Source organism: Triticum dicoccoides, chromosome 4A, assembly GCF_002162155.2.
Source record: "Triticum dicoccoides isolate Atlit2015 ecotype Zavitan chromosome 4A, WEW_v2.0, whole genome shotgun sequence".
NCBI lineage: Eukaryota > Viridiplantae > Streptophyta > Magnoliopsida > Poales > Poaceae > Triticum > Triticum dicoccoides.
In genome coordinates, this window is record NC_041386.1 from 440,734,962 (window position 1) to 440,759,852 (window position 24,891).

Here is a 24,891-nt window from a genome sequence, read left to right on the forward strand (position 1 = left end):
GTTTCTGGAAGGACTGGATGATGAGATGAGCATGCAGTTGATGGTAGCAACCTTCAACAACTACCAGGAGTTGGTAGATAGAGCTCTCATGCTTGAAGGGAAGCAGCAGCAGATTGAGAACCGCAAGAGGAAGTATGGACAAGGGAAGGACAATTCTGGAGCTCAGCAGAAGCCATGTTTTACCCCGAAAACGGGAGGACAATTCCAGCATACCCATGGAGGGGGTAGCTCGCACAATCATAATGGCCCCAAGAATGGTAATGGGAATGGAGGAAGCAACGGCCAGAACTGTACCAACCCATCAACACCATCCAAGAGAGACCTGAGCCAAGTCACTTGCTATAAGTGTTAGAAGACTAGACATTACGCCAATGAATATCCTGAAGCCCAGAATGGAAATGGCAATGGAAGCTCAGGGAAGAATCCGAACCCTTTCAACAGGGGACAGGTTAATCACGTTAACGTGGAGGAGGTTGAAGCCCAGCCAGATGCATTAATAGGTAAGTTTTTGGTTAAGTCATTTACTGCAATCGTTCTTTTTGATACTGGTGCATCGCATTCATACATATCACGTGGATTTGTGGATAAGTATAACCTGCCCACCAAGGTTCTTAGAACACCTATGTTAGTAAGCTCACCAGGAGCGGAGTATATGGCTAGTCAAGGATGTTTTCAAGTGCCATTGAGTATAGGTAGGCATGTTTTCCCCACGGATTTAATCATTTTGGAATGACAAGGTTTGGATGTAATTTTGGGTATGGATTGGCTATCGATGTATGGAGGAAACATCGATTGCGCTAGTAAGTCGATTATGCTTACCACCCCAGAAGGAAGAAGGATCAAGTATTTATCGCGGCATGTGCCGAATAGGACTCAAGTAAATTCCCTAACAGAAGTTGTACAGGAGGAAGTGCCGGTGGTAAAGGATTTTCCGGATGTATTTCCAGAAGAGTTACCAGGCATGCCACCGGATAGGGACATTGAGTTTTTAATTGAGCTTTTGCCAGGCATAGGACCAATATCTAAGAGACCGTATAGAATGCCTGCAAAGGATTTGGAGGAGATTAAGAAGCAGATTAAGGAGTTACAGGATAAGGGATATATTCGCCCAAGTTCATCACCTTGGGGATCGCCAATACTTCTAGTGGAAAAGAAGCATGGATTGTTAAGGATGGTTGTTGATTATCGAGGATTGAACAAAGTAACAATCAAGAATAAGTACCCACTGCCCATGATCAATGATCTATTTGACCAGTTGCAAGGAGCAAAGGTATTTTCCAAGAGCGATTTGCGATCAGGATACCACTAGTTGAAGATTCGATAGCAGGACATACCTAAAACAGCTTTTACCACCAGGTACGGGCTGTATGAGTATATTGTTATGTCATTTGGTCTGACTAACGCACCTGCTAATTTTATGAACATGATGAACGAAGTGTTTATGGAGTTTTTGGATACGTTCGTCGTAGTGTTCATTGATGATATTCTAGTTTACTCGAAGAATGAAGAAGAACATAAGGAACATTTTCGTTTGGTACTTGGTAAGCTCAGAGAACATAAGTTATACGCCAAGTTCAGTAAATGTGAGTTTTGGTTGAAAGAAGTTGGATTCCTCGGACATGTTATATCCGGAGAAGGAATAGCAGTAGATCCTACCAAGGTTGTCACTGTGACAAATTGGGAAGCCCCAACAACAGTTCGAGAGATCCGGAGTTTTCTTGGACTGGCAGGATACTACCGGAGATTCATAGAGAATTTCTCAAAAATTGCAAAACTTATGACGGAGTTGTTGAAGAAGGATACCAAATTCAAATGGACTAAGGAATGTGAGGCCAGTTTCCAGGAGTTGAAGAAACGTTTGGTTTCCTCTCCAGTGTTGATTCTGCCAGATCCGCGCAAGGATTACGAGGGGTATTGTGATGCTTCACGTTGAGGACTTGGAGCAGTACTTATGCAGGAGGGAAGAGTTGTTTTGTATGCTTCATGAAAGCTTAAGCCCCATTAGTTGAATTATGCTACACATGATTTGGAGTTAGCAGCCGTAGTGCATGCCTTGAAGACTCGGAGACATTTTCTCATTAGAAACCATTGTGAGGTGTACACGGATCACAAGAGTTTGAAGTACATTTTCACGTAGAAGGAGATGAATCTTAGACAAAGGAGATGGTTGGAGCTCATCAAGGATTAGGATATGAGATTGCATTATCACCCCGGAAAGGCTAACGTAGTAGTCGATGCATTGAGCCGCAAGAGCCATGTCAACACACTAATGACCGGAGAATTACCAAAGGAGTTAGCCTAGGATCTTCGTGAGCTATGTCTGGAGATAGTTCCGAGAGGCTATGTAGCAGCATTGGAGATTCAGTCTACTTTGATGGATAAGATCAGAGAAGCTCAGAAGACCGACCAGGAGATTGCCTCTATAAAGGAGAAGTTGAGAAAAGGAACAGCTAAAGGATTTCGTGAGGATGAGCACGATACTTTATGGTTTGTGGACCGCGTTTATGTGCCTAATGATCCAGAGATCAGGAAGTTGATTCTGCAAGAGGCCCATGATTCACCATACTCGATTCACCCAGGGAATACAAAGATGTATTCGGATTTGAAGGATACTTTCTGGTGGATAGGAATGAAGAAGGATATTGCAGAGTATGTAGCAGTTTGTGATGTATGCCAGAGAGTAAAGGAAGAGCATCAGAAGCCAGCAGGATTGCTACAACCATTGCCGATACCCGAATGGAAGTGGGATAAGCTAGGCATGGATTTTATCATGGGATTACCCAGGACCCGTTCAGGCTATGACTCGATATGGGTTGTAGTTGATCGCTTGACAAAGGTAGCTCATTTCATCCCAGTAAAGACCACTTACACCAGTGCTAAGTTGGCAAAGATATATATGACCAGGATTGTATGTCTGCATGGAGTTCCGAGGACCATTGTATCCGATAGAGGAACCCAGTTTACCTCAAAGTTCTGGAATCAGTTGCATGAAACTTTGGGTACTAGGCTAGAGTTTAGTACAACTTTTCACCCACAAATAGATGGACAGACCAAGAGAGTCAATCAGATTTTGGAGGATATGCTGAGAGCTTGTGCGCTAGATTATGGATCTAGTTGGGATGACAACTTGCCATATGCGGAGTTCTCTTACAACAACAGTTATCAATCCAGTTTGAAGATGGTCCCTTTCGAAGCCTTGTATGGAAGAAGGTGCAGAACACCATTGTTGTGGGATGAAGTTGGAGACCGCCAGTTGTTTGGACCGGATTTGATTAAGGAGTCTGAACAAAAAGTGAAATTGATTCGTGATAGGCTCAGGGTAGCCCAATCCAGGCAGAAGAGCTACGCAGATTCTAAATGCAAGGAGACAGTTTACGAAGTCGGAGACAGAGTTTATCTCCGTGTATCCCTGCTTCGAGGAGTTAAGCGCTTTGGAATTAAGGGAAAATTAGCACCACGTTTTGTGGGACCACACAAAGTTTTGGAGCGTATGGGAGAAGTTGCTTACAAGTTGAAATTGCCCGAAGGATTGTCAGGAGTTCATGATGTATTCCACGTTTCCCAGTTGAAGAAGTGCCACGCAGAGATGGCTGATATACCGCTGAGAGATACAGTACCGCTGGAAGCCATTTAGTTGCATAGTGATTTGACCTATGAGGAGAAACCAGTCAAGATTCTTGAATATGCTAGTCGAGTAACCCGTAGCAAAGTTATCAAGTTTTGTAAAGTTCAGTGGAGCCACCACACCGAGGATGAAGCCACCTGGGAGCGAGAGGAAGATTTGCTGAAGGACCACCCTCACCTATTTTCTAGCCAACCCGAATCTCAAGGGCGAGATTCATCTTAAGGGGGGGTAGGTTTGTAACATCCCAAATTTTCAATTTGGAATGTTATACGTTAGAACATCATTGCATATCATATTTTATTGCTTTTGGTCCTGATCGAGAAATTCTACGCAACTCAAGGACCAACGGAGAGAGTTGGGGATTTCGTTATTTTCATATTTGGGTTTTTTCTCAAATTTTGAAAATAGGATCATTTGATTTTATTTATTTTATATTCAATTATTTCAATTATAAAAATAAGTGAGAGGGAATAAAATGACTTTCCCAAAATAAATAAATATTGAGGATTTAATAAAAAATCAAATAAGTTTTTATTTTGGAGTTTTTCGCTGTTTCATTTGAATTTTGGAAAAATGCGCATTTTTAAAAATTACATTTAGGCCCCAAGTAAATGTTCACTTTGTCCCGCTTGATTTTAGAAGTCGGGGAAATTTTATTTCGGGATTTTTGGAGTCCATTTAGTATTTCTTTTCTTTCTTTTTCTGCACGTCAAATTATTTAAAAAAAATGAACCAACCTAACCGGGCCGTGTCTGACTAGGACACTTGGCCCGGCCGGCCTTTATAAGCCGCGCCCCGAGGCCCGCTACAGCCACCCCACCCGAAACCCTAACACTAGCCCGCCGCCGCCCGCCGCCGCCCCTCCGGACCCAACCGCCGTCGCTGACCTGCCGGATCACACCGGAATCGAGGTAGCCGCCGGTTTTTCTTAGAAAACCGATCGGTTTTTTTGGAAACCTAGATCCGTTTTTTTAAGATCCGGTTCGGTTTATTTTGTCGGTTTAGTTATTTAGCGAACGGCCGCTTTTTCTTTTGTTTTTATGAAAGGTTTTCGTCATTTAGTCGCAGACAGCGAACGTTCGTTCGTTAGCCCGTTCGTCGTTTTTTCTTTTTCTCGGATTTTCCGTGATTATTTCTGATCGTGATTTCTGATCCGATTTTCGTTTTAGTTTAACTTTTCGCTCGTTTATCAGAATCAGGCGATTCAAGCGCCTGAAGTTTCATCTCGAAACCCTCTTTCTGTTTAACCAACTCAAACAAGTTTTTGCATCTGTAAAATTTGACTTAGATCCATATTAGTAAACGAAGCTTGTTTCTTTCGCTGTTTGACTTTCGTTGCTGCGTTTGATTTGATTCTTTTTGCAAACCGGAGTTCTTAAGTTGAACTTTCTGGTTGTATTTCTTATTTGAGTTTTACCTGTGCATTAGATGAGTTATTATTGTGTGCTTGTTTGTTTGCGATAGAGTACCTGGAGTGCGCCGCTTGTTACTTTGAATCTCTAGGTTTCGAGGATCATCAGCAAGGCAAGTAACACTTTGATCATACCTCTTAATACCCAGTTTTATTGCATTAGATCAATCCTCAAACATTACATGATTAGGATCTAATTAAATTGTGGGTTCTGGGAAAGTAGATGAGGTAGTACCTATTACTTGTTTTATTATCAAACCCTTGGGAGTTACTTCTACGTTTGCTTATATTGCCATGCTATGCTAGTAGACGTGGATTGGGTGAGTGTATCCATGACATATGTGAGATTGTTAATTAATGGTTTATTTAAGGTGGCAACTTTAATACACATATGGGTGGATTGAGGCACCTGGGTATTCCAGCGATTGCCTGTGTTTTCCTTTATGGACCGCCACCCAGGCTCAAAGGGACCATGAGATTATTCATACTAGAAACTTCCATGTGCGGCCACAAGCTACTATGGGCTCTAGCATAGTTGACTAAGTCGTGCGAACTCTTATAGTGGTAGACTAGCAAATGTAGGGGAAAGTAGGTGTAACTATCTACCCGGTCGTAAGGTGCTAGCGCTTCTGAAAGACTATGTCTCGGTCATCCATTTCTCAAACACTTTGTAGTGCGAGAAATCCAACGGAGGTGATCGTGTCTTGTGGGGAAAGTGCGCAAACCTCTGCAGAGTGTATAAACTAATCATGGTTAGCCATGTCCCCGCCTATGGACATCTTGAGTATCTAGTTCTTGGATTATCATGTGAATCTCATCATGTGACTTTAATTAATTTTGTTGGTTTATAATGTTGATGCTTAATTGGAATTGAGAGGGTGTCTACACTCTCAATGTTTAACAACCACCATGGTAGTTAAATAAAATTTATTCCTTTGTAGTAGGGAAAAACTGGCTTTACGCAAAACTGTAACCATAGAGCTTTCCACCAGCCATATATGCATGTAGTATAGCTTTATTCTTCCATTACTGTCTATGTGTTCCATTGCCAGCATATTCCATGTGCTGGCCCATTTTCGGGCTGCAACGTTCATGTTGCAGACTTTTCAGACGACGAGTAAGGTGCCTTTAGGTCGTGGTTCTATACTCAGTGATGTCGTTGGAGTTGATGGACTCACTTGTCTTCCAAGCCTTCCGCTGTTATCATTATTAGATGGCCTTAAGCCATATTTTACTGTAATAAGTTCTCTTTTGAGACATTCGATGTAATAAGTGTGTGATTGCTACTCTGTTATAAATCCTTCAAGTACTGTGCATGTCAGCATTACTGATCCAGGGATGACACTAAAGCACAGAGGTCGGACCGGTTGAGGTCTGGTCGCTACACATTCATGCCACAATAAAGAAAAATAACATTGAGAAATATGTTAGAAAGCATTCCACATCAAAAATTCTTCTTTTATCATTTACCTACTCGAGGACGAGCAGGAATTAAGCTTGGGGATGCTTGATACGTCTCCAATGTATCTATAATTTTTGATTGCTCCATGCTATTATATTATCTATTTTGGATGTTAATGGGCTTTATTTTACACTTTTATATCATTTTTGGGACTAACCTATTAATCGGAGGCCCAGCCCAAATTGTTGTTTTTTTGCCTATTTTAGGGTTTCGAAGAAAAGGAATATCAAACGGAGTCCAAATGGAATGAAAACTTCGGGAACGTGATTTTCTCAACAAACGTGATCTAGGAGACTTGGAGTCGTCATCAAGAAACAAGGGAGGAAGGCACGAGGCAGGGGGTGCCAACCCCCCTGGGCGTGCCCTCCACCCTCGTGGGCCCTCCGTTGCTCCACCGACGTACTTCTTCCTCCTATATATATCCACGTACCCCCAAACATCCAGGAGCACCACGAAAAACTAATTCCACCGCCGCAACCTTCTGTACTCGAGAGATCCCATCTCGGGGCCTTTTCCAGAGCTCCGCCGGAGGGGGCATTGATCATGGAGGGCCTCTACATCAACTCCATGGCCTCTCCGGTGATGTGTGAGTAGTTTACTTCAGGCCTATGGGTCCATAGTTATTAGCTAGATGGCTTCTTCTCTCTCTTTGGATCTTCATAAAAAGTTCTCCTCGATCTTATTGGAGATCTATTCGATGTAATCTTCTTTTGTGGTGTGTTTGTCGAGATCCGATGAATTGTGGGTTTATGATCCAGATTATCTATCAACAATATTTGATTCTCCTATGAATTCTTTTATGTATGATTGGTTTATGTTTGCAAGTCTCTTCAAATTATTAGTTTGTTTTGGCCTACTAGATTGATCTTTCTTGCAATGGGAGAAGTGCTTAGCTTTGGGTTCAATCTTGCGGTGTTCAATCCCAGTGACAGAAAGGGAACCGATACGTATTGTATTGTTGCGATCGAGGATAAAAAGATGGTGTTTATATCATATTGCATGAGTTTATCCCTCTACATCATGTCATGTTCCTTAAAGCATTACTCTGTTCTCTTGAACTTAATACTCCGGATGCATGGTGGATAGCGCGGTCGATGTGTGGAGTAATAGTAGTAGATGCAGGCAGGAGTCGGTCTACTTGTCTCAGACGTGATGCCTATATATATGATCATACCTAGATATTCTCATAACTATGCTCAATTCTATCAATTGCTCGGCAGTAATTCGTTTACCCACCGTAATACTTATGCTCTTGAGAGAGGCCACTAGTGAAACCTATGGCCCCCGGGTCTATCTTCCATCATATTAATCTTCCAATACTTAGTTATTTCGTTTACCATTTATTTTACTTTGCATCTTTATTTCTCTTTATCATAAAAATACCAAAAATATTATCTTATCATATCTATCAGATCGCACTCACGTAAGTGACCGAGAAGGGCTTGACAACCCCTTTATCGCGTTGGTTGCGAGGTTCTTATTTTGTCGGTGTACAAAAAGAGGGGTACAGTTTTTGTACCCCTATAACTGTGCACGGGCAGTCTGAGCCACAGGCACCACCACACTGAGAAAGGCAAGGGAGGTGAGCCAAGGTAAGGCCGAAGCTCAGGAGAAGCAGAACGACGCGAAGACCAAGACCACAAAGAGCGAAGGGGACGAAGCGGACCCCCCCCCCCGCAAGATCCTTGCCGGGAGGCGGTTTTAGCAAACCCGACAAGACCCTTGCCGTGGCAGCTCGCCCCACACCTGCGGAGTGAGTCACCCTTGAGTCCACCGCCCCCATGGGGCAAGGATTCGGGAGACATCCCCATGGTGGCATCCAGATCTTTGTGAAGACATTTAAGATCAGATACACCCTTTAGAAGATGATGATCCTTGGCGGGATCCCAGCCAAGGAGGACCACAAGGCCCCCGCCAAGAGCCTTGTCGGGGATGACAGCAGGCGCCACGACAAGACCCTTGCCGGGGCCCTGGCAAAGCCCTTGCCAAGAACACCCGTAGGGCCACCATCAGGCCCACGCCAGTCAAACCACCACCGCCGTTCACATGCACCTGCCGACCCAACCAGCTAGGCAGGCACCTGCGTGGCGGCATGCGGATCTTCATGGAGACCCACCACTGCACCACCTCAGCTGCCTGCCTGCCTACATGGCATCGCGGGCGCCGCTGGCCAGGGCGCGTGTCGACATGAGAGGGTGCGGCGACGGACGAGACAGGACTCTCCCCCGTCCCCGATAGAGCAAGGACACCTGGGCAAGACGCATTAAATGCGCCTTGTCATGTACTGCGAGGGATAACCTCACATCACTGTTCCCTTTCCACCTCCTGTGTGCCACTGTGGCAACCCCTTTTCCTATAAAAGGAGGCCCGAGGCGACCAGGAGGAGGATTCGGCTTTTTGGAGCTCCTCATGCCCCATAGCTAGCTCAAGAACACAGATATACAATCCACCAAAGCAGGAGTAGGGTTTTATGCATCCTCGCGGCCCAAACCTGGATAAAAAACCATGTGCTATCTGTTTGATCCGCTCTTCTCATGACCCCGCGCCCCGCAACTGTAGTAGGGATTCTTGTGATCCCATAGGTGTCGTTCCCACCGACATCTTTGGCGCGCCAGGTAGGGGGGCGCCGTTGTGAGAATCGGCTTTAGCAGTTAGTTCGACGCTTCTTCATCATCATGGCGCCCAAGAAGAAGACGACGGTGGCGGTTGGCCCGTCGGAAACCGGACATCTCGTCCCGACGCGGGCGAGCAGCGGACCGGTCGCAGAAAGGACCCGGGGCGCCGTTCGCAAACACCAACACCGTCCCAGCAGCCGGAGATTGGGAGGCGGCGATGTTCGTGCACCTGGTAACGGGCCGCACGCCGCCAAATCCAAAGACGGAGCCAGGCCCTCCGCGGGTGGCGCGGAGCCTTCCAAGATCACTACTGCCCCGCCCGAAGGCGATGCGAGGGCCTCCAAGACTCCCACGCCGGCGCCGACGGCGCGCTCCTCTCAAGCGGCGCGCGACGAATGGCGCAATCACGCCGAAGACCCCAGGCGTCGCCGCGGGAAGAGCCCCGAGCGCCACTCCCGAGAGGTAGAAGACCTGCCCGCTCGCCGAGGCACTGGTGGAGATGGCATGCGACCGCGGGGTCGTGATAGAGCTCCTTCTGACATGGTCAGAAGTCGAAGCATGTCGCAATCCGTGCAGGTTTCGCTGCCACCAACGCCAGCAGAAGCCCTGGTGCGCGCGCAGTTGCTCCTCGATTTTCCTCCCACTACGGGGAAACTCGACGAATGGAGAGCCACTATCCAAAGCCTTGTTGTGGTGGCCAACAAAGACGAACCGAGTCCGGTGTAGCCCCCGGGTTGATGCTCCGACGGAGTCCCACGCACCAGTGGCAGGAAAGCCAGCAGCGCCGTAACCACGGTACACTCGCCTCCTCCTCGCCCGGTACCGTGGACGCCAGCCTGTCACGATGTTGCGGGCGACGAAATCTCCATAGTGTCGTCCGACCCGCGGACCCACTTTGACCAGCGCCAAGTCCTTCGGGAACAAGAACATGAAGACGCTCGAACCACTATCGAGCGCTGGCGCGGAGCGCGCCACCAATCAGACAGGCGAGCAGGGCCTGCTGTTAACCACCCGGCACCGGAGAGCCCTGGAGGCCTACCTTATGAGGTAGGCTGTCCGGCTTTTACCCATGAGCTGCGGCAGTTCCAGTGGCCCACTCACCGCACCTTCAAACCTGATGTGGGCAAAAAGTACAGCGGCAAGACCCACCCGTCCGAGTTCCTCAGCATCTACACCATTGCGATGCAAGCTGCTGGAGCCCGCGACGATAAGGTGCTTGCGAATTACTTTCCGTTGGCTCTTAAACCCAATGCCATGTCATGGTTGGTGCACTTGGCGGTAGACTCTATTTCCTCCTGGTCGGATTTGTGCCATGAGTTTGTGGGCGCCTTTACTGGAGGCCACCAAGCCCATGGCCAAGCGAGCGACCTGCACGTCATTCCCCAGAAGGGAGGCGAGAGTCTCCGCAAGTATATACAGACGTTCAGCCAGATACAGTACAATATCCCTGATGTTCACCCTGCCGCCATCATTAGCGTGTTCCATCAGAATGTGCGTAACCGCAAGATGCGCGAAGAGCTGGCAATGAACAAGGTGAAAGATGTAGCAGAACTCTATGTTCTTGCTGACAGATGTGCCCGGGCTGAAGAGGGAAGGAAGTACCCCAGCAAAGACGCCGGCATGGAAACCGACTCCTCAGATGAAGATACTGCCGCCCCGGCGAAGAAGGGCCGGCGCCGCAACAGGAAGCGCAAAGGTAAAGCCGTGCTTGCCGTCGAGGGATCTTGTGATACCGGCTCCACCAAGAAAACCAAGGCAGATGACCGCGGCAAGGAAATTGCCAGATGTGTCGACTGCCGGGCCTTGGCGGTTGCCGAGAAGCCAGGGAACTCTGAAAAGCGATACTGCAAGATCCATCACACCAAAGGCCATGCTCTCCAAGACTGCCGACAGGTTAAGCTCCTCGCTGTGAAGCAAAGGGCTGAATATGAGAGGCGGGACAAGGAGAAGGGCCAAGACGGTGCTGAGGGGTCCGGCAAGAAGCGTTACGGCCAGGCGGGCCAATGCGGCAAGGATAAACAACAGGAGAGGCCCGCCCGGGGCCGTGACAAAAAGCCAGAAGACGACGATTGCGAAGAGGACGATGAATCCGGCGACCAAGAGTTTTAGAAAGCTACAGAGGCCATGTGCATCGACGATGGCGCCTCGCTGCATACTTCTCACCGCCAGCTTAAACAGTGGGCGCGAGAGATTACAGCTGCAGAGCCGTCGTTTGATGCCCAAAGGCCACTGAAGTGGTCTAGCACACCTATCATTTTTGACACTGAGGATCACGCTGATCGCACTACTTCGGTCGGGTGCTTGCCATTGTTGGTTTCACCAACAATACGCAACCTCAAGGTGACAAAGATGCTAGTCGATGGAGGGGCCGGTCTGAACTTGATCTCGCCTGCCGTGATCGAGAAACTGCAGAGTCCTGATGGAGACCTCGAGGAGACGGGCATGTTTCAGGGGGTCAACCCGAGAAGAAGCCAACCTAAGGGAAAGGTCACGCTGCCCGTGACTTTTGGAAGCGATCTGAACTACAGGACGGAGAGGATCGTGTTTGATGTTGCCAAGATCCCCTTGCCCTACAACGGGATCCTTGGCCGCCCAGCGCTGGCCAAGTTCATGGCGGCGTCACACTACGCCTACAACACCCTGAAGATGCCAGGACCTGTGACGATCATCACCATCTCCTCCGATAAGAAAGATGCGCTGATTAGCGCTGACCAACTATACCAGCAAGCAGTTGCAGCAGCTGCCGCCACTAGGGCACTTGCTCCTGCCACTGGGACCCCGGGAGGGAAGAAGAAGAAGAGCGGTGAGACCTCGGACACCCACTCCGGCAAGCGCACCTCTTCGGAGTGTAGTGCTCCCGTCGAGGACGTGCCAGAGAGCTCCACCGGCGGAAACAAGAAGCCCAGGGCCATACCGCCGGGAACCAAGAAGGTTTCTGTCAATGAGGATGGCACGAGAGGGGCTTTCACCATAAGCTCCACCCTTGACGACAAATAGGAAGACGCGCTCATCACCTTCCTGCGGGCGAATGTCGATGTGTTTGCATGGCAAGCTTCCGACATCCCCAGCGTTCCCAGGGAGGTGATTGAGCACCACCTTGCTGTCTGTCCTCATGCGCGGCCCATCAAGCAGAAGGTCAGAAAGAAAGCTTTGGAACGACAAGAGTTCATCACAGAGGAGATCCGGAAACTGGAAGCAGCGGGTTTGGTAAGAGGAGTGCTCCATCCAACGTGGTTGGCCAAGCCGGTCATAGTGCGCAAGGCTAATGGGAAGTGGAGGTAGTGTATTGATTACCCAGATATCAATGAGGCTTGTCCTAAGGACCCTTTCCCGTTGCCGTGCATCGACCAGATTGTTGACTCCACAGCTGGGTGTGATCTATTGTCATTCCTTGATGCCTACTTTGGCTACCACCAGATCTTCATGACAAGAGAAGACGAAGAGAAAACATCATTCATCACCCCATGTGGTACGTATTGTTTCATGCGTATGCCCTTCGGGCTGAAGAGTGCTGGTTCAACATTTGCGAGGGCGGTCCAGATTGGTTTTGAACCCCAGCTCCATAGAAATATGGAAGCTTATATGGATGACATAGTGGTCAAAACCAAGGACAGGGCAACCCTCATACCGGATTTGCAAGAAACATTTGCAAACCTGCGCAAGATCAATCTCAAGCTGAACCTTGAGAAGTGCGTCTTTGGCGTCCCGTCCGGCAAGCTTCTCGGGTTCTTTGTGTCACAGCATGGGATAGAGGCCAATCCGGACAAGATCAAAGCTATAGAGCAGATTGAAGCACCCAAGCGAATCAAGGATGTGCGTCGGCTTGCTGGTTGCGTCGCCGCCATGGGCAGATTCATTTCCAAGTCTGCCGAGCGCGCCCTTCCCTTTTTCAAGATCCTGAAAAAAGTGGGCCCGATGGAGTGGACGCCAGAAGCCGAAGCAGCATTGCAAGATTTGAAGAAGTACCTCTCCTCCGCGCCAATACTAGTTGCGCCTAGGCCACAGGAGCCGTTGCTTCTATACCTGGCGGCAATGAAGCAGGTGGTTAGCGCCGCACTACTGGCGCAGAGAGAGGTTGACGACGAGGTAATGGCAGCGACAGAGCCCGACACCACCAATGCAGAGACGACACAGCCAGTTGAAGTGCCGCCGAAGAAGAAAATGATGCAGCACCCGGTCTACTTTGTTAGTTCCCTCCTGCAGGGAGCTAGATCAATGTACTCCGGCGTGCAGAAACTGCTCTTCGACCTTCTTATGGCCTCGAGGAAGCTGCGTCACTACTTCCAGGCACACGAGATCACTGTCGTCACTCGCCTCCCTTTGCAACGGATATTGCACAACCCAGATGCAACAGGAAGAATTCTGGAATGGGCACTGGAGCTGTCCAGCTTTGGCCTCAAGTTTGAAAGTACTTCGACGATTCAGAGCCGAGTCCTGGCGGAGTTCATTGCAGAATGGACTGCAACGCCTAATGAAGAAGCCCAAGAGACCGCTCTCCCCGGCAAGGAGGCAAGTTGCAGTTGGATCATGTACTTTGATCGAGCTTTCTCCTTACACGGCGCCGGGGCTGGCGTACTGCTTGTCGCGCCCACCGGAGAGCACCTCAAGTACGTGATCAGATGCACTTCCCCAGGGAGGTGTCAACAAACAATACGGCAGAGTACGAAGGAGACAGAGCTCTCCTCCGTCCCCGATAAAGCAAGGACACCTGGGCAAGACGCATTAAATGCGCCTTGTCATGTACTGCGAGGGATAACCTCACATCACTGTTCCCTTTCCACCTCCTGTGTGTCACTATGGCAATCCCTTTTCCTATAAAAGGGGGCCCGAGGCAACCAGGAGGAGGATTCGACTTTTTGGAGCTCCTCACGCCCCCTAGCTAGCTCAAGAACACAGATATACAATCCACCAAAGTAGGAATAGGGTTTTACGCATCCTCGCGGCCCGAACCTGGATAAACAAACCGTGTGCTATCTGTTTGATCCGCTCTTCTCACGATCCCGCGCCCCGCAACCGTAGTAGGGATTCTTATGATCCCATAGGTGTCGTTCCCACCGACATGTTTGTTTTTGTAGGTGTGTGGGACTTGCATGTGATCTCATACTGGATTGATACCTTGGTTCTCAAAAACTGAGGGAAATACTTACGCTGCTTTACTGCATCACCCTTTACTCTTCAAGGGAAAATCAACACAGTGCTCAAGAGGTAGTAGATGTATTGAGTGTTCTTGAGCTTTTTGAACTAGCTACGGTGGTTGTGCCGTCCCAAAAAGCCGAATCCCTCTCCTGGTTGCCTCGGGCCTCCTTTTATAGGAAAAGGGGTTGCCACAGTGGCACACGGGAGGTGGAAAGGCCTATAGTGTGCGAGCTTATCGCACGGCATTATGGGACAAAGTGCATTGAATGCGCTACGTAGGTGTCCATTAGCTTTATCGGGGACGGGAACGAGGCCCATCCTGTCCGTCACTGCTTCACCTCACTTCGACACGTGCCCAGACCAGCGATGCATGCAGCACCACGTAGGCAGGCAGGCAGCTGAGGTGGCACGGTAGTAGGGCCTTCATGAAGATCTGCATGCCGCCACGCAGGTGCTTGCTGATTTGGCCTGGAAGCTGCATGTTTCCACGCTGGTGCCTGCCTAGCTGGTTGGGCTGGCAGCTGCATGCGAACGGCGGTGGAGTCTTGGCTAATGCGGGCCTGGCAGTGGCCCTGCTGATGCCCTCAGCAAGGGTCTTGCCGGGGGCCCGGCAAGGGTCTTTCCGTGGCGTTGCTGTCATCCCCGGCAAGGGTCTTGCCAGGGGTCTTGTGGATTTCCTCTGCTAGGATCCTGTCGAGGGTCGCCGTCTTCTAATCCTCGTCTGATCTTGTGTTTATGATCTTGACGAAGATTTGCATGCCACCACAGAGGCGCCTCCGAGCCTTGGTTCCAACGTAGTTGTTTGGGTCGGAGTCTGTGGGTTCAAGGGAGGCTCGCTCTGCTAGTGTTGGGCAAGTTGCCCTGGCAAGGCTCTTGCCGGGTGAGGGAGTCCTGGATTAGGGGGTCTCCGGACAGCCGGACTATCTCCATTGGCCGGACTGTTAGACTATGAAGATACAAGATTGAAGACTTCGTCTCGTGTCCGGATGGGACTCTACTTGGCGTGGAAGGCAAGCTAGGCAATACGGATATGAATATCTCCTCCTTTGTAACCGACCTTGTGTAACCCTAACCCTCTCCGGTGTCTATATAAACCGGAGGGTTGTAGTCCGTAGGACAACAACCATAACATACAATCATACCATAGGCTAGCTTCTAGGGTTTAGCCTCTCTGATCTCATGGTAGATCTACTCTTGTACTAACCATATCATCAATACTAATCAAGCAGTACGTAGGGTTTTACCTCCATCAAGAGGGCCCTAACCTGGGTAAAACATCGTGTCCCTTCCTCCTGTTACCATCCGGCCTAGACGCACAGTTCGGAACCCCCTACCCGAGATCCGCCAGTTTTGACACCGACATTGGTGCTTTCATTGAGAGTTCAGCTGTGTCGTCGCCACCAGGAAGGATGTCTCATCCCGTCTTTAAAGATGGCACTATTGCTGAGGGAGCTTTGGCTATCGGCCAAACTCTTCGGCTAGGTGGTTTTCTTATGACCGCCTGTTCGGCCGCTGCGCCAATGATGACTTCTCGGGTCATCGAAAGCAATCTTCACGTCAACTCGAAACTCGCCAAGCAGTTAGATCCAATGGAGCTCTCTTCCCTGAACGAGCTCTTGGATCGCATCACTGCCCTGGGAGTCTCTACAAACTACGATCAGATTGGGCCTAAACCCAATCTGAGAGAGATCAACTCTCCCCAGGTCACCCATCACATTGAAGTGGTGGAGGAACAATGCGGCAACCCTTCATCTATCTTAAGGACTAGCTATGTCCGGATTCCCGATCCCTCCAAGATGGATACCCGCGGAGGGAGGACGTCACTCAAGGTCTGAACCTAGAATCAGGCAGCGGGCTAGATTTATCAGAAAACATCCAAGAATCCAAACTTTCGAGTTTGGAAACTCCTTGGACCCATGAGTCTCAGATTGGGTAAGGATTCGGATTCAGTTCCACCCACCCACCCAAACATACGCGATCTATCCCAAATCAGGCAAGAGCCCGAAGAAACAGTACACCATTACTGGGCCAGATTCCTCCTTGTCATGAACAGGATAAAGGACTACCGCAAGGAAGACACAATTTCATTCTTCTGCAATAATTGCACAGACAAGGGAATCCTCAATGCCATAAGTGTCCATAGTACGAAAGTACTGTGCGATGGAAAGCGCCTGGAAAACCGAAATAAAATTTTGGGATAATCCGGCCCTGAATACAAACCCAGTCCGAAATAAAAGGGTGCATTATCACAATACACCTGGGTTAACTACCAAAAAGCAAAAGCCCTCTACGGGGCAAGGAACCCTACTAGAGGGATGGCTCAATGGACCCTGCAAAATTCATAGTACAGTGGATGCAATACCAACGCACAGCCTTAGAGCATGTTGGATACTCCGGCAGGTAGCCAAAAGTGGTGAGGATCTACTCCTCCCAAAAACCACAGAGCACCATCCCATGGACAGCAATACGGTGTTAACGGTCTTTGAGACCTTCGCGTCAAATAATAGACGCAAGTGAACACTCCGTAGCATGGCCGAAATCTGCCACATAGCAGAAATAAATCCTTGGAGTGACACGGCTATTACCTTCAATGCCAGTGACGAACCCAAATTCCGAACAGCCCGAGCACCAGCCGCACTGGTCCTCAGTCCAATCATGGACGGCTTTTGACTCACCAAGGTACTCATGGACGGTGGCAGCGGATTAAACCTCATCTATGAGGAAACTCTTCAAAAGATGGAAATAGACTGGAGCCGCATTGAGCAAAGTAGCTCAACCTTTAGAGGAATCATCCCCAGTCGGGAAGCATGCTGTGCTGGGAAAATCACACTAGATGTGGTATTCGGCACGCCGGATAATTACAGGTCCGAAGAAATTACATTCCAAGTGGCCCCGTTTAGCAGCGGACACCACGCTCTACTACGGCGGGAGGCGTTTACAATCTTCCAAGCCATACCCATTACGGGTACATGAAGCTCAAAATGCCCGGGCCCAACAAAATCATCACTCTTGCTAGTGATCCGGACATAGCACTCCGCGCCGAAAATAAGACAGCCATACTGGCCCTCGAGGCACTATTCGAAACCCTAGCGGCCAAGGAACTAACTGCGCTACGCTCCATGGTGAATAGGGACGATGTGATACTCGATAAAAGATCCAAGTCCACCTCCTTTAAACCGGTGGACGAAATAGTCAAATTCCAAGTCCATCCAACGGAGCCTACAAAAACAGCTTCCATCGGGGCACAATTAAACCCTGATGTCGACGCCGCACTACGAGAGTTCCTACGTGAGAACTGGAACATTTTTTCCTGGCACCCTTCAGACATGCCAGGAATCCCACGCAGGCTGGCTAAGCACAACTTAAATATCCTAAAAGGATTCAAGCCAGTCAAGCAGGCTCTTCGACGTTTCTCCGAGCCTAAGAGACAAGCCATGGGAGAGGAACTAGCCAAGCTATTGGAGTCCGGATTCATCATAGATATAAAACATCTAGACTGGCTAGCAAACCTGGTGATGGTACCAAAGAAGGAAAAATCCTGGCGCTTGTGCGTCAATTTTAAGGACCTTAACAAGGCCTGCCCAAAGGATCCCTTCCCCCTCCCCCGCATCGATCAAATCATTGATGCTACCGTAGGACACGATTCATTGTGTTTCCTCGACGCATACTCCGGCTACCATCAAATTAAAATGGCGGAGCCAGACCAAGCCGCAACGGCATTCATTACACCATACGGCACATTCTGCTTCAACACAATGCCCTTCGGGCTCAAAAACGCCGGCGCAACATATCAGCGCATGATTCAGACATGTCTGGCAAACCAGATCGGCAAAACAGTGGAGGCATACGTGGATGACATGGTCGTTAAAACCGAGCATGTAGAAACTCTACTAGACGACTTGAGGCTCACATTCGACAACCTCCGAACATATGACATCAAGCTCAATCCAGAAAAATGCGTTTTCGGTGTACCAGCCGGAAAGCTCCTGGGATTCATTGTCTCCAGTAGAGGTATTGAAGCTAATCCGGCCAAATCCGAGCGTTGTCACAGTTGACTACCCCAACAGACCTCAAACAAATACAAAAATTCACTGGATGTGTGGCGGCTCTAAGCCGCTTTATCTCCCGCTTGGGAGAAAAGGCATTACCCCTTTATCGCCTCCTCCAGCGCACCGAACACTTCGAGTGGACGGATGCCACCTCGGCCCGACTCAACGAAATAAAAGCCATATTGGCAAAAAACCCAGTCCTGGCCGTGCCAAACATTGGCGAACCAATGCTATTATACATTGTGGCAACTCATCAAGTAGTAAGCGCAGTGCTCGTCGTCGAGCGAGAAGTGGATGGACACAAATTCCCCCTTCAAAAGCCAGTTTACTATGTGTCCACTGTCCTTACTCCATGCAAATCATGGTACCCGCGTTATCAAAAGATAGCGGTATTATGGCATCCCGGAAGCTACGACACTACTTTCAAGAGTGTTCGATAACGGTAGCCTCAGAAGTACCACTTAACGATATTATAAACAACCGCGACGCGACAGGCCGAATTGCCCAATGGGCCATTGAGCTCCTCCCGTTCGACATAACTTACAAGCCACGACGATCTATCAAGTCGCAAGTTTTGGCTGACTTCGTCGCTGAGTGGACGGAAGCCGAACTCCCTAAAGAGTACGACACATATTCAAACTAGATCATAAACTTCGACGGCTCCAAAATGTTGGCTGGTCTGGGGGCTGGCGTCGTTTTGACGTCACCAACAGGAGATACCATTCAATACGTACTACAGATAATGTATACGTACTCCAACAACGCAGCCGAATATGAGGCCCTTCTACATGGTCTCCGGATGGCAGTATCCATGGGCATTCAATACCTAGAGGTGCGCGGGGATTCAAACCTCGCGATATCCCAAATAAATGGAGACTTTGATGCCAAGGATCCAAAAATGGCAGCTTATCGCAATGCCGTCCTAAAAATGTCAACTCGGTTCGAGGGTCTCGAATTTCACCATGTGGCTCGGGAAAACAATCAGGCGGCGGATATCCTCGCCCGCATTGGCGCAAAACGCGACGCGGTACCTCCCAACATATTTCTGGAACGGCTCTTCAAGCCATCCGTAGCATGGGAAGGGGACACCGGTAACAACAGTCCGGACCCGGCCAAAATACCCGATACCGAACTCTCTGACACAATCGGAGGCTCCGCCACCGAAATAACACAATCAGCCCACAAAATAATGGCCATTATTGCCCCATGGACAGAACCATTCCTGGCCTACCTAACTAGATAGGAACTTCGGAGGACCAAAATGAGGCACGCTGCATAGTGCGGCGATCCAAGGCCTACAGGGTCCATGAGAGAGAATTGTACAAAAAAAGCGCTACCAGAGTCCTTCAAAGGTGCATCTTTGAAGAGGAAGGGCGGAACCTTTTGGCAGAAATTCACGCCGGATTCGGCGGTCATCACGCCGCAGCCCGGGCTCTTGTAAGCAAGGCCTTCCGTACAGGATTCTATTGGCCAACGGCCCGGGCAGATGCACAGGACTTGGTCCAACGTTGCGCCGTTTGCCAGCTCTTTGCAAATCAAAGCCACATGCCACCCACCACCCTCCGAACAATCCCCATTACATGGCCCTTCACGGTCTAGGGGCTTGACATGGTTGGACCCCTTAAAGGGGGAACCCACAAGAAAAAATACTTATTGGTCATGGTGGATAAATTCACCAAATGGATAGAGGCTAAACCGGTTAAAATAGCCGAATCCGGACCGGTGATAGATTTCATATCCGGGGTTGTACACCGTTACGGCGTCCCCCACAACATCATCACTGATAATGGCGCGAACTTTACGGCCGACGAGGTAAAACTCTGGTGCAGCAAAATGGGCATCAAGCTCGATTATGCTTCAGTCTATCACCCACAAACCAACGGTCAAGTCGAACGAGCAAATGGTCTTATAATGAGCGGCATTAAACCCAGATTAGTGCGCTACTTAACGGAGTCTGACACGCACTGGGTAGAGGAGCTCGACTCCGTACTCTGGGGGCTGCGGACCACGCCAAATTGTAGTACCAGATATACACCGTTTTTTATGGTGTACGGCGCAGAGGCAGTCCTACCCTGTGACATAATTCATGACTCACCTGGAGTGCGCATGTATGAAGAAAGAGAAGCCGAGCTCGATCAGCAGGACAGTCTGGACACCTTGGAGGAAGAGCACGACGTAGCCAAAGCCCGTTCCGCATTTTACCAGCAACAGGCTCGCAGATACCAAAGCAGAGAAGTACGGGCCAAAACTTATAACATTGGTGAACTAGTTCTACGACTGCCGGATAAGAAAAAGAACAAGCTCGAGCCCAAATGGGAAGGTCCCTTCATTATCGACCAAGTTCTGACCGGTGGAGCGTACTGGCTACAGGATGCATCGACTAGTCGACTCGAGCCGAACCCATGGAACGTAGCCAGGCTTCGAAGATTCTACGCCTAGCACCAGACTCTATGTTAGTCCCCTCCCTTTGTCCATTTTCTGCATATGCATCATCTGTCATGTTTCCCTTTCTTTCTTTTATTTCTTTATGCCTTCAAAGGTCACCTTGCGCCTCACTCGTACATTACAGATGTGCTGGCCGCACTCTTCATAACTGGGGGCTTCTTTCACAGAAGCTTAAGTTATTTTCTTGGGCCTCACGCCCAACACATGTGTTATACTTCCGCATGTACCTTTTTTCACCATTATATGCATCGATATGACTTAAGTTTTGGCCAAGCTGGGTTGCCCGGCTCTTGTATTTATGCCCTACGTTCCCGTTAATTCGGCTAGGGCATAAGGGGAGCACCTCTGCGATTGTTACCGCCGGGTCAGCCGGACGTATACCTCAGACTGGGTGAAGCCGAAAGCTAGCGTTCTTAAGGGAATATTCGGTCGGTGAACAAAAGATGACTTTTATTATTCATATCTGCCCCCAGATGATTTTTCTGCGCTTCTTATCGTAGTCCGGACATGCACTTTAGGGCATCCTTACCCAGGGAAAGGAACCCTTAACGGAACTATTCTCCCTGGAAGATGTTTCTTACTACCCATGTAATATAACATAGCTAGTTGGGCACTTGTCTGATAAAGCACTAATGACCCCTACGCCTGGTCTCCACGCATGCCCCGGTTCTTACATAACCGAGAGGGTATTCGGATACACTCCGGACGGTCGAGTCCCGAGGTTGAAGCGAAAAGGTCCGCCACGACAAACGATCTACAATCCGGCTAGAAGGCATTATACATGTCACTTTAAAATTACATAGTCAATTTGACTGGTTGAATTCCTCTTCAATACCATCCAAGAGGCTGTCTAGTCTACAGTCCTGTTGAGAATACTTTGCGGCCAATTCTACTTGGCCGTACACTAAGATCACAGGGATATCCTCCCCATCAGGCCCCACAGGTCCGACTTCGGCCATGTGGTTCAGGTTAGCCTTCGTGTACCGTGTCTTCACCATTTCCCAGGCTTCCCTGGTGCCCTGACGGCAGGACGATATCTTCCATAATCGGAAGCACCGCCGTGCTCCCTTCAGCTTTTCTGCAAGCTCTCCAAGGTCTTCGGGTATGGAGACGGATGGCCACAAGGCCTAGGCGATGCCTCGCATCACCTGCCGAACTCGTTCGTGCAGCTATGAGAGCTCGGGAAGAAGGTCACCCGTTGAACCGGGCATTTCCTCGGCAGGACGACCTGTTAGCATACCTACAAACATAACTCTGTCAGCCAGCTTCCTCACCGAACACTTTTTCAAAGTTCGTTCAAGCACTTACTAAATATGCCGCGTCGAAGCCGCCGATTTTCCTTAACAGAATCTGATAGTTGGGCGCGAACATCTTGTAGTTCCACGCCCAGCTTGGTGTTGGCATCTTGGAGATCATTTTTCTCCTGCCTCACCCTCGTAAGCATGCTCTCACCGGCCTTCAGCTAGCGTATGAGCTGTTGCTTATCCGGATTTACTCCAGTGTCATCTGCAATTTTATCGTCAGATTTGCATACACGCCGCATTCTATATGATACTTATCATTCAAAGGATATGTTACCAGAGGGGATCTCTTTGGGCTCCCCTGCCACGGCCAGTGTGGCCTGAAGTTGGGCTTTGCACACTTCTAGCTCCTGGGACAGTTGAGTATTCTTTTCTGTAAGAACCTGCATAACAAAAGATCCTTAAATCAGTTATCCTAACTGTTTCAAGTCTCAGGGGCTACTGATATATATAATCATCAAATTTTCTCACCCGTATGTCTTTTACATATTGCTGTGTGGCTCTGGCTAGACCATTTTGAGCGGCACGGAGGTGCGCGTCTCCTGAGTTGAAAGCATCCAATGCCTCTTGGGAGAAACAAGCGTCACGAAGAACAGTCCGGCGACGCTTGTGGTTCATGGCACTTTCCACCTTGGAATGGGTGGCGGATAGTTTATCTGCATCCTCTGTCGGAGGAGCACCTGGCGCACGCCTGTATTCGTTCCCGCCTCCGAATCCGGCCTTGGAGCCTGGCTTGTGGAGGCATGGTTGGTAGCCTCTCCGGGTATAGTCCGGCGAGCGCTCTTTTTCCTAAAAAGAAGGCGTGGGCGTTAATATGCCTCTGAGAATAATGTCTTGTAATAAGGACGGCGCACCATACCGCTGCCCCGGTGTCTCAATCCAGACTGCGGGTCTTTTCAGCCTGCCTGGCCTCGCGGCCCCTTGTTGGCCAGTCGTCGCAGGCTCGGCCTTCGGCCTCGAGGACCTCCCCTGCAAAACACGGTTGTTATACGACGATCAATAAGACACAAGGACGGATCCCTTTTTGAACTGCTAGGACTTTGGTCTCAGTCACCTATGAGGCTGGAACTAGCCCAGGGTAATCGGCCGTAATGGCCACCAAAGCATTGTAATTACTCGATTGGTAAAATACCCCATCGATCAGCTCCACAGATATGTCCGGATCCTCCTGGGAGGCCGGGTCAAGGGACCGTCCAGGGTCCTCGGGTTGTGGAGGAAGGCTGTTTATCTCCTTTACAGCCTGGCGCAGCTCCTGCAATGAAATCGCTGGAATGAATACTTAACTATGGGAATATAAAATGGATGGGCGATAAAAAGTCTCTGCTTTCCCAGCTCGGAGGATTGTACATAGAAAATCTGCCCTGCGGGTTGACACGAAGGAATTCCTCCTCTTCTCCCTTTTACGGCCGTGGCGGGTGGCGTCATCCTCCCCGTTGAAATCCCACATGGGGTGGCCTCTATACTGAAGCGGCTGCACCCCCTGCATGATGCATGTAGCCGTGATCTCGATCATGGTCAATCCGGATTGAGCTAAAAAAACTTATCCGGCTCATCAGGTAAAGAATATCCTTGTCATCTTCCTCCAGGGAGCTCCGTGGACGCCAGCTCCGACGCTTCTTCAAAGGGGCGTTGTCGAACTCAGGAAGGCCGATCCGAATAGGATCCGGGAGGGGGACATCTTCTATATAAAACCATTCTGAAGGCCAGTCTTCGGACGTCTTCTTTGGGGTCCCGGACAGGTATCCAGTCCTGGCAATACGCCACACTTCGGCTCCGCCCACATGATATATTGACCCCTTGTGAGAACGGGGCACAAGACAGAACAGCTTCTTCCACAGAGCGAAATGAGCCTCACATCCCAAAAACAACTCGCAAAGGGCTACGAATCCCGCGATATGCAGCACGGAAGCAGGCGTAAGGTTGTGCAACTGGAGGCCATGGAACTCCAGGAGCCCCCGGAGAAACGGATGAATTGGGAATCCGAGCCCTCTTACCAAATAAGGGACAAGGCATACCCGCTCTCCCTTGGAGGGAATGTGAAGGCTCTCCGCTTGCTCTCCGCCATTATAGGTGGCAAGCCAGGCTCGAACCAGGACCAGGTACGCTAGGGGAAGAAATCCCTTGGACTGAAGCATCACTAATTTGTTGTGCAGGACGGAACATCTCTCCCAATCTCCGGGCTTGGAGCTAGGGGTGCGAGAGGAGGAGCTGCGTCGATGTAACACCCCGGATGTAACTCTCCCAATTTGTACTCCAACTCTTGCCGTTTCCGGCGTTAAGTTATTTTATTTTCTCGGGTTCGGGTCTTTGTCTCCATGTGTTGTTATCGTTGTCATGCATCTTATATCATGTCATCATGTGCATTGCATTTGCATACGTTTTTGTCTCATGCTTCCAAGCATTTTCCCCGTTGTCCGTTTTGCATTCCGGCGCTTCGTTCTCCTCCGGTGGTAATTTCTACCTTTCTTTCGTGTGTGGAGATTAAACATTTCCGGATTGGCGAGACTTGCCAAGCGGCCTTGGTTTACTACCGGTAGACCGCCTGTCAAGTTTCGTATCATTTGGACTTCGTTTGATACTCCAACAGTTAACCGAGGGACCGAAAAGGCATCGTGCATGTTGCAGCCCAACACCCCTCCAATTTGGCCCCAAAACCCACCTAAACCTGCTCCATCATCTATAGCGTTCGATCATGATTGCGTGGCCGAAAACCGCACCTCATTTGGACTCTCCTAGCTCCCTCTATGCCTATAAATAGGTCTCTCCCCGAAATTCCGGATCCCCCTCGTCAAAAACCCTAGATCCGCTCCTCCTCGCGCTGCTGGACAACGTCCGCGCCGAGACGGA